This window comes from Rhincodon typus, chromosome 5 (genome assembly GCF_021869965.1).
Source record: "Rhincodon typus isolate 14 chromosome 5, sRhiTyp1.1, whole genome shotgun sequence".
Classification (NCBI taxonomy): Eukaryota; Metazoa; Chordata; class Chondrichthyes; order Orectolobiformes; family Rhincodontidae; genus Rhincodon; species Rhincodon typus.
In genome coordinates, this window is record NC_063336.1 from 71742815 (window position 1) to 71755521 (window position 12707).

Here is a 12707-nt window from a genome sequence, read left to right on the forward strand (position 1 = left end):
CATATGCCTGACAGTGTAATGTTTGATGACTGTAAATGACCTAGCAGCTGCTTCTGGACTCTTGAACAGCCACGCGCTCACCATACGAAAAGACTTCCAGTTGCTGAATGCCTAATCACAACTAGAATGCCTAATCACAATTAAAAGAAAAATGAGTTCTGTTGTGACTAGGCCGTTTTCATTAAGGGATAAACTAAACCCAGTGTTGGAATTGCCTCCCCAAATGTAATGTGAAGCTGTTTTAACCAGTATGAGTTTATGTATAGTAATAAAATGTGTCACAAATGCTCGTTCCATTTATGTTGGTTCTCTCGTGATCCATTCAGCCTGCTCATGCGTTCTGTTTGGGATACAATTTGTATTAAATGTTTCACAGATTTGTAAACCTGCTTTAAAACCTGCTGCAAGGTTTAAATGAAGAATTTTAAGGGTGATAATAGACCAATGTAACTATACATTTTATTTATATTGGCACCGCGTGTTTTTGTTTTGTCATTCAGTTATAACTTACTTGCTAATTGTATGTATCTTTGCAAACCAGTACAAGCTCTTGACTGTGGATTAGGATAGTACCTCCTTGAAGTTTCTTTATTGAACACGATAGTTATATTAGAGAAAAAGATTTGACAAAAATAAAAATACCAGACATCTAATAGAAACTCCAAGGCTATTTGAAAACCGATGCATGCCATATAGTGTCTGAAACAGGAAGATGGGTTAATGTTCGGGGTAACGCTTTCAGCAGAATTGTGGCGGGTGAGATGATTAGGAACTAGATGCGGTGACAGTCCGAATTACTAACAAAATACAGAAGGCGCACTGTCACTAGGGACGATTAAAATTATCGCAAGAAATAGGAACTGATAACCAGAATTCCACAGAATCAATTTCAGAACTATACGGTTCGAAAGTGGTATTTTATGGAATTTACTTAGCTATTAAGTTATTGAAATGCAGTAGATACTTAGGTCAACACAAAGGGACGGTACAGCTTTAAATCCACAGAACAAGCCATCTGGTGCTGAACGCATGTCAAATGTGTTTATGGAAGCCACGCGTAAGGCGAACGGCAGTTATTATTCTCTCAAGTCCTATGTCAAGCACAGAGAACTCTCCCTGACCTCGGGCCGACATATCGATCAATGTAAAACCCTCACACACATGCACACACACACACACGCACACACACATACACACACAAATGAAAGTGTACAATCTAAAGAATAACCATCAAAGACCTGACAGTGCGCGACAAGGACCACAGAACCGTCCCTGTTTAGTTAATGGTTCTCCCAGATCAAATCAAGTCTTGGGGGGAGGGCAAGGACAGTGTGTGTCTAGTTTTAAAGGAGGTCAGCACAATGCGGAGCTGTATGGATCTGAGGGCTTCTGATGAATCCGATTTGAAGAGTTTTGAAATGTAATTTCTGTGTGCTTAGTATGAACGGTCCTGGCTGTCTGGCTTCACATGGGCCAAGGGTCAGTGCAGGAGTATGTTCCGCTTGCACGGATCAGCCTCTATCTGAGCTGTTTGTACTTGAACCTCCATCATGTGTAGCGGTGTACCCCTAACAAGAAAGCGCATAGATATATTTTCTGGACGGCTTCAATCACCCAGGAAATCTGTTCTCACATGACTCCTTTACCTATCCCCGTGGTATGATAGATTGGAGCCAGCCCAGTTTGGTCCTTAGAACAAACGCATTCCTGTAACCCCACAGCCGAGCCCCGGTGCTGGTGCAGAAAATACGCTAACAATTTAGAAAGATGGCGATTCAGTTGCTACATTTCTGTTACTCGGTGGTGAATGGCATTCGGGAAGTGAATTGTTGCCATCAAACGAAGTGTATTTTCTTTTGGGAGGTCAAGGGGGCGTTGCAGATGAATCTTTGTATCTATGATGCTGCACGAAATGTAGCCAGGCTTTGATTTTGCAGTTTTGGAAACACGGTGGATTAATCACCAAAGTGATTCAACACCAGTCAGTGGAAAGATACCTTTTTTACAACCAAGTGAAATGTACAATTAATTTGGTAAATATTTGAATTGCCCTTCGTCCTCCTCTCCCTTTAACACCAGTTCTTCATATGGCAAATGCCCGGCATACTGATTGGCTAAAAGGTTCTAATGGTCAAATTCAAAATCAATGTGTACACTTGGCTCCGCCATGAAACTCTAGTTTCTTCAAAGGTTGGTACAAAGTTTAGAACAAGCAAATCTTATAGAACTGTGCCTTCATTTTTTAACCGGTACTTCAACACTACCCAACGCCCTGTCCGTCAAAAACATAGATAAGCAAAGTTTTTATAAAAACAGACTTGAAGATGGTGTGATGTGTTTGTGTGGAAGCTGCAGTAGGAATTCCAGTCAGCAAGCTAGCTTAAGGACGAAATAAAACAGAAATTGCTGGGAAAACTCAGCAGATCTGGTAGCGTCTGTGGAGAGAAAGCAGATTTAACTTTTCGAGCTCAGTGAGCCGCCTACAGAACTGAAGAAGGGTTACTGGATCCGAAACGTTAACTCTGCTTTTTCTCCACAGATGTTGTCAGAACTGCTGAGTTTTTCCAGCATTTTCAGATTTTGTTTCTGATTTCCAGCATCTGCAGGTTTTTATTTAGAACAGGGACGAGATCTGTGTGGCTGTACACTGACTGGCTATAATGTAATGTGCAATGCATTCCTAATAAATCATAGCTCTTACCGATGAAAAATATCCACATATGTAAAAGAAATAATCGGATCCATCGATTGGACCATCCAAAAGTGAATGGATCGAGTGCACGCCTGCGCATCGCATCCTTGCAATGCTTCACTCCATTTACCTAATAAGAGCTTTAGAAAATCATTTTTCTTTTGCATTTTGGGCAAAGCAGTTTATTTCCTCCCTCTCTAACCGTGGTTAGTGATGTCCTCGTGTTAAATCTCTTTAATTCAAGGACATCCCTCAATACATCTTTGAGAGCCGAGGACACATGGGGCAGATGACGTGTGGGTCCCATCATGTAATCGGCTTGTGTTGAACCCAAATCAGCAGATGGGAAGTTTGCTGAATAATCCTTAAAGAAAGTGGATCAAGTGCATACAGAATGACTGGATGGGCTAGGACACTAACCACGAGTAGACCGGCTACTGATAAATGGAGGAGGCTGGCTGCCTTTTCCTGCAGAGCTGTCCCGCATTGGGTGAACTAGACAACGCCAGCTCTCTGCCGTCTCCATCTCTCATCGTGTGTTCGTGGGGGCTTTCTTTCTCTCTTTATGTTTCTGCTTTGATTGTGCTCTATGTTTGAAAGCCGCCGGTCGTCTATTTCCGTGTAGGAGGAATAGCATTTACGCTTGTGGGTGTATTGCTGGACTGTGTGTACGAGTCTCTCACTCTCTCCCTCGATAGATTGCTCCTTGATGCTCGGCTGTGGATAGTGAGCGCACAAAGCTTTTCATGTTGGGGGACTCGCTGGATGTGGATGTGCTTTGTGACCTCTCCCCACCCATACAAAAGTCGAGTTGCATTGCCGTGGGTGCATGGCGAGCAGTAAGTTTGATGTGCGCATTGTGTGTGTGTTTTGGGGGGGGGGGGGGGCGGGAAGAATGGAGGAGGGAGGAATAGGGACAGTTTTCTTCTGCATCATTAACATTTTAGCGTGTGCAAGACTTGAGAAAAAGCTGAGCAGATGGGCCGTGGTGCACACTTGGGAGCTGGGCAGACTGCGCAAATCTAGCCCGCTTTCTTGGCCTTTTCTCTGTCGTCGGCTAACGGTGCAGAATGGCCCAGGCTTGAGAACGCAGCGCCAGTTTTCTCGATTACCCGTGGACTCTCTTTGCCAGGCTCCTTCCTTGAGGCACCGCCATTGATCAGAGCGTATTGTGTCTTCTTGATGGTCATAGGCAGACATTTTTTTGGCGGAGAACGCTTAGGAGGTAACCCCAATCATGAAGGCATTTCTGCCGAGCCGACTGTTATGTTTCTGTATTTCCTCCTGTGTCTCTTATTGAGATTTTCCTCTGACTTAGAGCTGGAGTTGGGCCCCGGCTCTCCGTGTTCACAGCGGACCTTGATTTAATGTTATACAATTAAGGCACGCGGTGAATGCCAAGAGAGGGGCCGCTGAGCGTCCTGAGCAGCCCTAGAGCACAGGCAGCGGGCTAGGGCCATACACTGGCGGCGAGGGAGACATCCTGCAATTTTCCCTTCTTGTCTTAATGTGTTCGACCCGCGGAGTTTCTTCTCAGTACTCTCGTAGCAAGAACATCAAGCACCTGCTCAACGGGCAGGCACTTTCAATAGATCCGTTTTGATGCCGGGAGATGGGCTGGGGGTTGGGGGAAACGCTCGTTTCCTTTTCTCCTCTCTCACAATATTCTTTTTGTGTAAGGAGAACGAAGTTGATGGACGAGCTGTTGTTGCTATTTAAGATGCTGGCGCCATTTGAATTGGAAATTGTTACTGTCTCACAAATAAATTCATTCATGTTCTCCTCTGTGCTGTTGAGTAAGGTAACTGCCTGTTTTGTGAGTATTTTCTGCCTGTCAGTTGTATTTTATTTAGACGTGTGCTGCCCACTAAATCTGATTTTACCCTCTGTGCGGAATAGCCAGCAAACTCTTCATACTGGCAATTTTACGATTAAACCGTATGCAAGCAGAAAGAAACGGTGTTTTGGAACTATAAATCTTGCTTGTCTGAGAAAGCGCACCTGATTAAAAAATGCCCTTTATTCAACATCAGGTTGCTGTTGTGAAATTGAGATGGTTCGGACAGCGATACAAGATTTCGTTTCTGTCATTAAAATACGCCGATTGGAATACGAACAGACCGCGTTGTAAAATTAGGGTTGCGGGCGACAGCTATCCGAATGACGGGGACAGAAAAGACATCTGCAGATTATGTGCAATGTCCGTCTAGCCGGCCCTATAACTCAAGCTTCATGCGCAGCCATTTATCATCCTCCTTTTTACAAGGTCGTGTTGAAACATTTCATGTGCAAAAACATCGAGAAGTTCCCCACCCACCCGCATCCCCACCCTCCACGTCCCGAGATTTCCATCTTCACCTGCTTCCGATGAATCAGCGCAAGACTGAAGGAACAAAAACAAGTGTGGTGGGTCAATAAATAATTCACTGAAAATCATGTGATTGCCATGATTATGTTATCTGCAGAGGATGGAGATCACCAACACAGACATTCTCAATAATCCTTTTACGGCATGGAAACATACCCATTTAACTGGGCGATGAAAGCTTCATAAAGATGTTTTGTGATAATGCAGATCATCTTACTCCTATTAGGGTCGATATATAAAAATGTCGTGACTATTCATAGGGACCCAGTGTAATTTTACAGTAATAGCCATATTACAAAATACTGATTGGAATGTACTTCTGTTGAATTGAGATTAAACATTTTAGAATCTTTTTTTGTTTATAAATTACCTGACAATATCAAAGACAAGAAGGGATTTTTTTAACAATAACATTTTTAGATGGCCATTTCAAACAATACGATGCGCTTTCCCGCTGCCTGCTATTTCAGGTTTGATGTTAAGCAAGAAAATCCGATTCAGTCCAGACAAATATGCGGCTCAATTGTAAGACGATCTGTGTAAATCCGCAGCAAAACGAAATTATCAATGCACCTTTTAAAAGGTCAATTTTTTTGAAGCATATTTTGAAGCTCTCTTGAGTTTGCAGAATTCACTTAACGGACAGGAAAACATTGGGAGATTGTGAAACGAATTCTTGAACAGAAACAACCAAAACAAGATTCTCTGTTGGTGAATGCATTTCCCTCCAATATCAATTCCACCATCTAGTCGGATCCATTAGGCAATGGAATCTTTCAATTCATACATCAGGAAAATTTGAAACGTGAACTGCTTCAATGATACTGAATTCCAGTGGATTTATATGACAATGCATTCAGGTGTAATCTCTGATTTAAACGAGTTTGCAGGCGTTACCTTTCATTCACGTCTGATTTTCAGATTCAAACCTTTTCGCCTGAGCTATGAAGAATGCATGTCTTGGCTCCGTCCATTAATTAATATTTAGAAAAGTCTTAAACTTTGAGAATAATATTTCTAAATCCACTGGCCTGGAGTTTAAGTAATGTTATTTTCGATCGTTATAACGCATATAAAGTATTAAATTTTCACTGTCATCATTAGTTTAGTTTCGGAAAGCTTCACATCAACTTGTGTGAATCCGTTTTACAACTCGTCAAACGAATAGCAGCACTAAATATAAAAAATAATAACTGCATTATTTCTAAAACCATTTGGTAATGAAACGACTTTCATTTTTGGGAGGACAATTATTCTAATACGCCATTTCGCGCGAAATGCGTCCGGATATAACTGCTGGATCATTGAATACGACGAACCCCCAAAATTACCCTCTCTAACCCCTCCCCCACCTTCTCAGAACAACAAATCCTATAATTCTTCCCTTCAGTTTAGCTCAGAAAATGTGCCGCTTGGTCGTGCTGTTTTGGTAGCTCTGCATCCATGTAATGCCAGTTTTTTGCATCTAAATAGAAAAACAGTTTTTATGCAACTGGAATAACGCATCAATAATGCACATGAAACCTGACAAATAATCTCAGATCACTGTGTCCCAATAGCTTCTGGACTTTCAAAATTATCAAATCGCTATAATATTGGGCAATTAAAACAAAGCGACTGAACAATTCAGGCGAACAGTTGTGAAGTCTATCAAACGATCTGACTTTTCCAAATAATATTTTAGTGATGAGCAGTCAACACTGGCCTAGCCAGCGACGCCCACGTCCGGTGAACGAGTTTAAAAAATGTCACCAGGATGTCAGGTAAAGAATGCTGAATCGTGAAATTAGCCAATAGATTTTCGATATTAGTCAGGAACAAAATTCTTGAGAAAAGCAACATTATTTCAATATTAATTAATAACTGTAAAGTTATTAGCAGTTCGAGGTGAATTAATTACCTCAGATCGTAAACTCATTTAAAAGCTATCTCAGTTGTCTACTTAATGTTTCAAAGTACAAATCATTGTTATTTCGTGTTCCAAAATGACAGTGAAATCACTTAAACCGACTGACAGGTGCAGTGTCGTTAAGTGTAAACATATCATTTGGAAAGATAGTTCTGATTATTTAATAAGAAGCTCTGATATCGTATCAGGCATAGACACCCAGCTAGAATAGGTGGTTTCTCTTGATTCCAAATTTGTCCTCAAACTTAATTCTGAAATATTGTGACCGAGAAATATGCCTGTGGAGATGGTAAACGTCTATGTTAAACTTTAGGCAAAAAATATGCATATGATCTGATTGTTTTACCAGCCACAGCTCCATTATCAACTCAAGGCTCAAAACTGTAGAGTTTCTGGCATAAAGTCTAAATTACAAAGTTTAGCGGTTGCTAACAGGTCGTCTACTTTTTGACGTCACTTGGAAGTTATTTTTACGAAAACACCCACTTCACTAGGACATCACTGGTGGTGACGTTAGAAGATTAATCCCTTAAATAGCTTTAAATTATCGTATGTTTAAGTACTGTATGTTATCCTTAACCAATACCCTTTTATTTTACAATTCCCAAGAATTGATAGCAAATATATCTAACTAATTGACAATAACAAGCTTCATTAATTTAATTATGACAGCGCTATAGTATGAGATCTGTAACACTGCAGTGTTACATTTCAGTAAGCTTTATATTTGTAGAAATGCAGATTCTACTGGACTCTATATATTTTAGAATACTGCACTACTTTGAACAGGCACCATAATCCTTAAATCACTTACTTTCTAGCCTTGAGTGTATGTCAGGCAGTAATAGAAAAATACTGAGTTACACTAACAAATATACCAAAAAGTAGAACATTTTCATGTGATATACAATAAGTTTAGTTGCCATTTTCAATGCTCAGGTACATTAAAAAGTTGATGGTTCCATAACTATAGGCTGTTGATGTGCCCTTTACGGTCTGAACTAATTGATTTAATCGGGTAACCTGATTTGTATTTTGTCCTAAATTGAACATCTGAAATTTGGAATTATGTAAGTAGCAAATAAATAATACAAAAGATTAAAGTTAAAACGTATCTGAATTTAAAGAAAGAAAAAAACTTGCATTTGCACTGTGCCTTTTGTGATACTGGATGTCTCAAAATGCTTTACTGCCAATGAAATACATTTGTCAATATTATGGAAAACACAGCAATCAATTTGCATACAGCAATCTCCCACAAAAGTAATGTGATACCGAACAGAAAGTCTAGTTTTGCGAAGTTGCTTAAGGTTGGCCAGGATACAGGGATAATGCTCTTGCCCATGTTCAAAGTCATGTCATGGGATCATACGAGGGCTGTCAGGACCTGGGTGAAACATCTACCAAAAAGCAGCACCTTGGACAGTGCAGCTCTAGGATGTTATCCTTGCTTCTTGTATGCCAGACCTAGAGTAGGACTTAAAGTTCGGAACAAATAACTTAGAAACAGCAGTGCTAACTGAACTACAGCTAACACCATAAAGAAATTGAAATGTTGCTTAAACTCGATGGTTGAATAAACTATGAAGATATTGTTTGAATGCATTTTTTATAATATAACAAAATAAATTATTTGTTTCCGTGAAATCATCAGTAAACCAATTTCCATGTTCAACCAAATAAATATTATTTCAGTAATTTTTGTATAAAGGTTACAGTTAGTAGTGCTTGCTTAGCATCTTACTGCTATGAATGGAATTGCTTTAAAACTTTGAAGATTATAAATTTATAATATTCCTCTGCTGCAGATCATGGATTTGGTTTTATTAAAAAAAAGATTTGCAATTCTTTCATATTTAATGCAAATATTTAACTTTATATTATCCCCTATATAATTTTCAAGCTAAAACTCCTTTTTGATCACTTTCATATTTGAGTATTTTTCATTTTGGAGATCAGATGATAAAACTGGGCAAAAGATTCATTTTTATTTGTGTAAAAAGTGTCATTTAGACAAGTAAAGCAGCATAACAATGATGTACAATGTAATGATTTAGCCTATTATTTAATTATTTTGCAATTCTCATCAAAATGTAGAATTAAAAATGCATAAATAAGGTGTAAAGATTGGCAATTAAATCATCTCAGGTATGTTCTATCATGAAAAAACCTTTAGATAGTCAAATTATTCATAGCTCCAAGTTTTATGCTGCATTTTCATACACTGTCTAAGTCTTCATTTGTTATTCATTTTCCTTTTGATAATAAGCATAGAAAATCCTAGAAATGTTTAAGCAGTTAATCACATTTGAAAAGAATAATACATCCATTTCTAATGAAAGGTTCCAGGTGAAACAGTTAAAAAGCATTCTCTTCCAAATTTTCAATCCTATGCACATTTCTAGCACTTATCTCAGCTTTTCTGCTTTGAAGTCTTTATTTTTATTTCTATATGTTATGTTTTAAATTAGTCTACCTCTATTAATGCATCTCACTTTTCCATTTTGTTATGATTTCCATGTGTGTTTCTATGAATTAAACATGCTTTGTGTGTTTGAAGAAAATTGCGTTATGTGTTATTCTCTCTGAAAAGATTTTGCACTGATCTGTCTGTTCAGAAGGAAAGCTTGGTCCCTAAGCCCTGGGCTAAAATGCTGTTCCTAAATGTACATTATTTTATTGCCCAGTTGTCACTTGTGGAATTTATTCATGTAACTTTTTTTTAAACAAATAAGCATTACTGGTAGATACACCTGTAGTTGCTGCTATGTTAAAATATGCCCATGATCCAATGTTAGAGTTATGGTTATGCTCATCTAGAAACATGACAATTGTGTTCTTATGTCTATAATTGAAATTGTTCACTATTTTCATAAAGTATCTGGAAACTGGATTATTTTGTGATCACTTTATTTTGTCGAGAAAGAATGTTACACACCTTAATTTAATAAAATGACAAATCTGTTCTTAGTTATTCTATTAATTTATACTTGCTGCTCCAAATATAATACCTAAATAGATACTCTTGATCCAAAGATTATAGTTCTTTCATAATCTATATTCTTGATGTTTAGTGCATTTGATGATATGAGTGCACTGCTGCATTTTACGTTAAGGCAGAAACCTATTAGAAGTCTAATCTTGGATAGTAGGAACTGCAGATGCTGGAGAATCCGAGACAACAAGGTGCAAGGCTGGATGAACACAGCAGGCCAAGCAGCATCATAGGAGCAGAGAGGCTGACGTTTCGGGCCTGCTTTAAAGCCCTCATTCTAATAATCATATTAGTTATCAAAATGTTTTTGTTATATTGATAAATGTTTAATTTTTGAGTTAATAATTTAAGAGCTTTATGCAAATAATCAAATTTTGTTATTTGATATTTTCTGCTGGTGTCCCTGTCAAAGACCAGAGATGTGCTCGTTAGGTGGATTGGCCATGGTAAATTGCCCCATAGTGTTCAGGAATGTGCAAGCCATAGGAGCTTACAGGGATGGGTGGGAGTGTGGGTCTGAATGGGATGCTCTTTGGAGGTTCGGTGCAAACTTAATGGGTCAAATGGCTTCTTTCTGCACTGTAGTGTTTCTATGATTCTTCTATAATTCTAAAGTAACAGCATCATAACCTTCAGAATATTACATCCACAAGATAGGTGGGAATCTTTAAATGCAGATTTACAATTCTGTACTTAAATACGACAGACTATAGATTATATTGACTTTCTCGCCTAACATTTCAATACTTTAATTACTCAAGATATCTAAACTATTGTGAATTTATCCTTCAGTAGCATGGATAATTTAACGGGATACATTGGTAAATATTTGTCTTGGTAGGTTCAAGAGTTGATTTTTTTGTGCTAAATTAGTGAAATTATTGAATAGGAAAGTGACAGTTGGCATCACTGCCCTTGGCTAGAAAGGATGAAAATCATACAGGATTCACTTGTTACCAACACTGAATGCTATCAAAATGAAATACTCTTGAGAAAGTGCATATATGGGCATAGAGTGAGGACAGAATATGACATTTGTTATATCTCCCATAGTGAAATAATTTACCAATACTCATTGTCTCGACTTATTTATCAAGATGAAGTATGGAAAAAGTCCTGGATGTAACAAGACCAATCTATTGGGCAGAATAGGATTGAGAATTGGAGGGGGAAACCCAAAAGATCAAAGGGTTATTGTAAATTATTTTCATCTTTTCTTCAGTTTTATCCTTTCCCAGATTCTCCTGAAGCATTGACTCCCTCAGTTTTCTATGACTTCATGGCTAATTGCTCTTCAGTATTTCACACAAGTGACAATGCCTTATATATGAGTGTTGACAACCAGCACTGACCACATGAGATATTACATCTGAATCTGATCCTGAATTTACCCAGCAACGATGTACGCATGCTTTCAGTATGAGTTCCATGACAATGGTCAGGAATATGAACTCTAGCTAATTTTCCACACATTAATGCGGGAAGGTTGATGCTAATTATAGCAGCCTCAATTATACCGCCAACTTAACACATTTACCTCAGCACAGACTGGTGATATAACCATAGATCTAAGTTGTTTACATGGCTTGGAGTCAGATAGCTTATCCCTGGGACAGTGAAATGGGGTGAAATATTGTAATTAGAATAATAAAGGCAAAATACAAAGGGTGCTGGACATGTGAAATGAAAACAAGAAGTGCTGGAGAAACTCAGAGGATCTAGCAGGAGAAAGAAATTGTGCTAACATTTTGAATCTGGTATGACCTCTTCAGAGCTTCTTAAGAAGTATTAGAATAACATAGACAGAGGTTGAATTCCATGCTAGCATTTTATTTTCCTCAAAACAATAAAGCATTGGTCATGGCAATTCATAATAACAAGTGGTTTATTTTTTAAAGCATACAGAATTACATCAATGATTTAGTATTGCCTAACTATTTTGAAGCAAGAATGAAAGCTCACCACATAAAATATTTCAAAATTTACATTACATAAAACGTTTTAACTATATATTGTCCTGTTCTGTTTATACAATACAATCACAGGACAATGAGAAAGACACAATATCCCATCTGCCCGTGGGGAACATATGAAGTGAGAATACTCTATGTCCACAGTGCAATGTCAGTGGACATTGACAACAAGGCATAGTACTCTGATAAAAGTCTGGCCCAATGAAGAAGCAAAATATTTTACTTTTACAAATCTATTATTATTAAGTTCCACACTTTAGTGTTTTAAAGACATGAACAACCTTGAGTCAAGAAATGAGTTTGTATATACAATGCGAACAACTTGGTGTGAAGAATCTGCTATCATCAAACTGACAGCAATAAACTGCAAATTTGGAGCATCATATTAACAATTTATGGATTTTTTTGCTCAATGTTTTCTTTGAATTTTGCTATTTTCTAGCAATCAGTTAACAGACAAACAACAAATTGAACAAGGACATAGACCAGATATGGGCACATCATTTGAATTGTCTTATGTATGAATTCCTTGCAGGAGAAGTCTGAGTATCACAATACTAAAAGAAGTAGAAATACACTTCTAAGTATCGTCATTTTAGATCTCTAGATGGCATAAAAATATCTTGTCTGCATTAAACTAACAGCAGAGAGTGAGGTAACAGCCTGACAGTATAAGTAAGATTGGTATTACTGTTGCCAGTTGAACATTTGCCCTGCCAGCATCCAAACCTCACTATTACAAGACAGATTTCACACAGATGGCAGAAGAC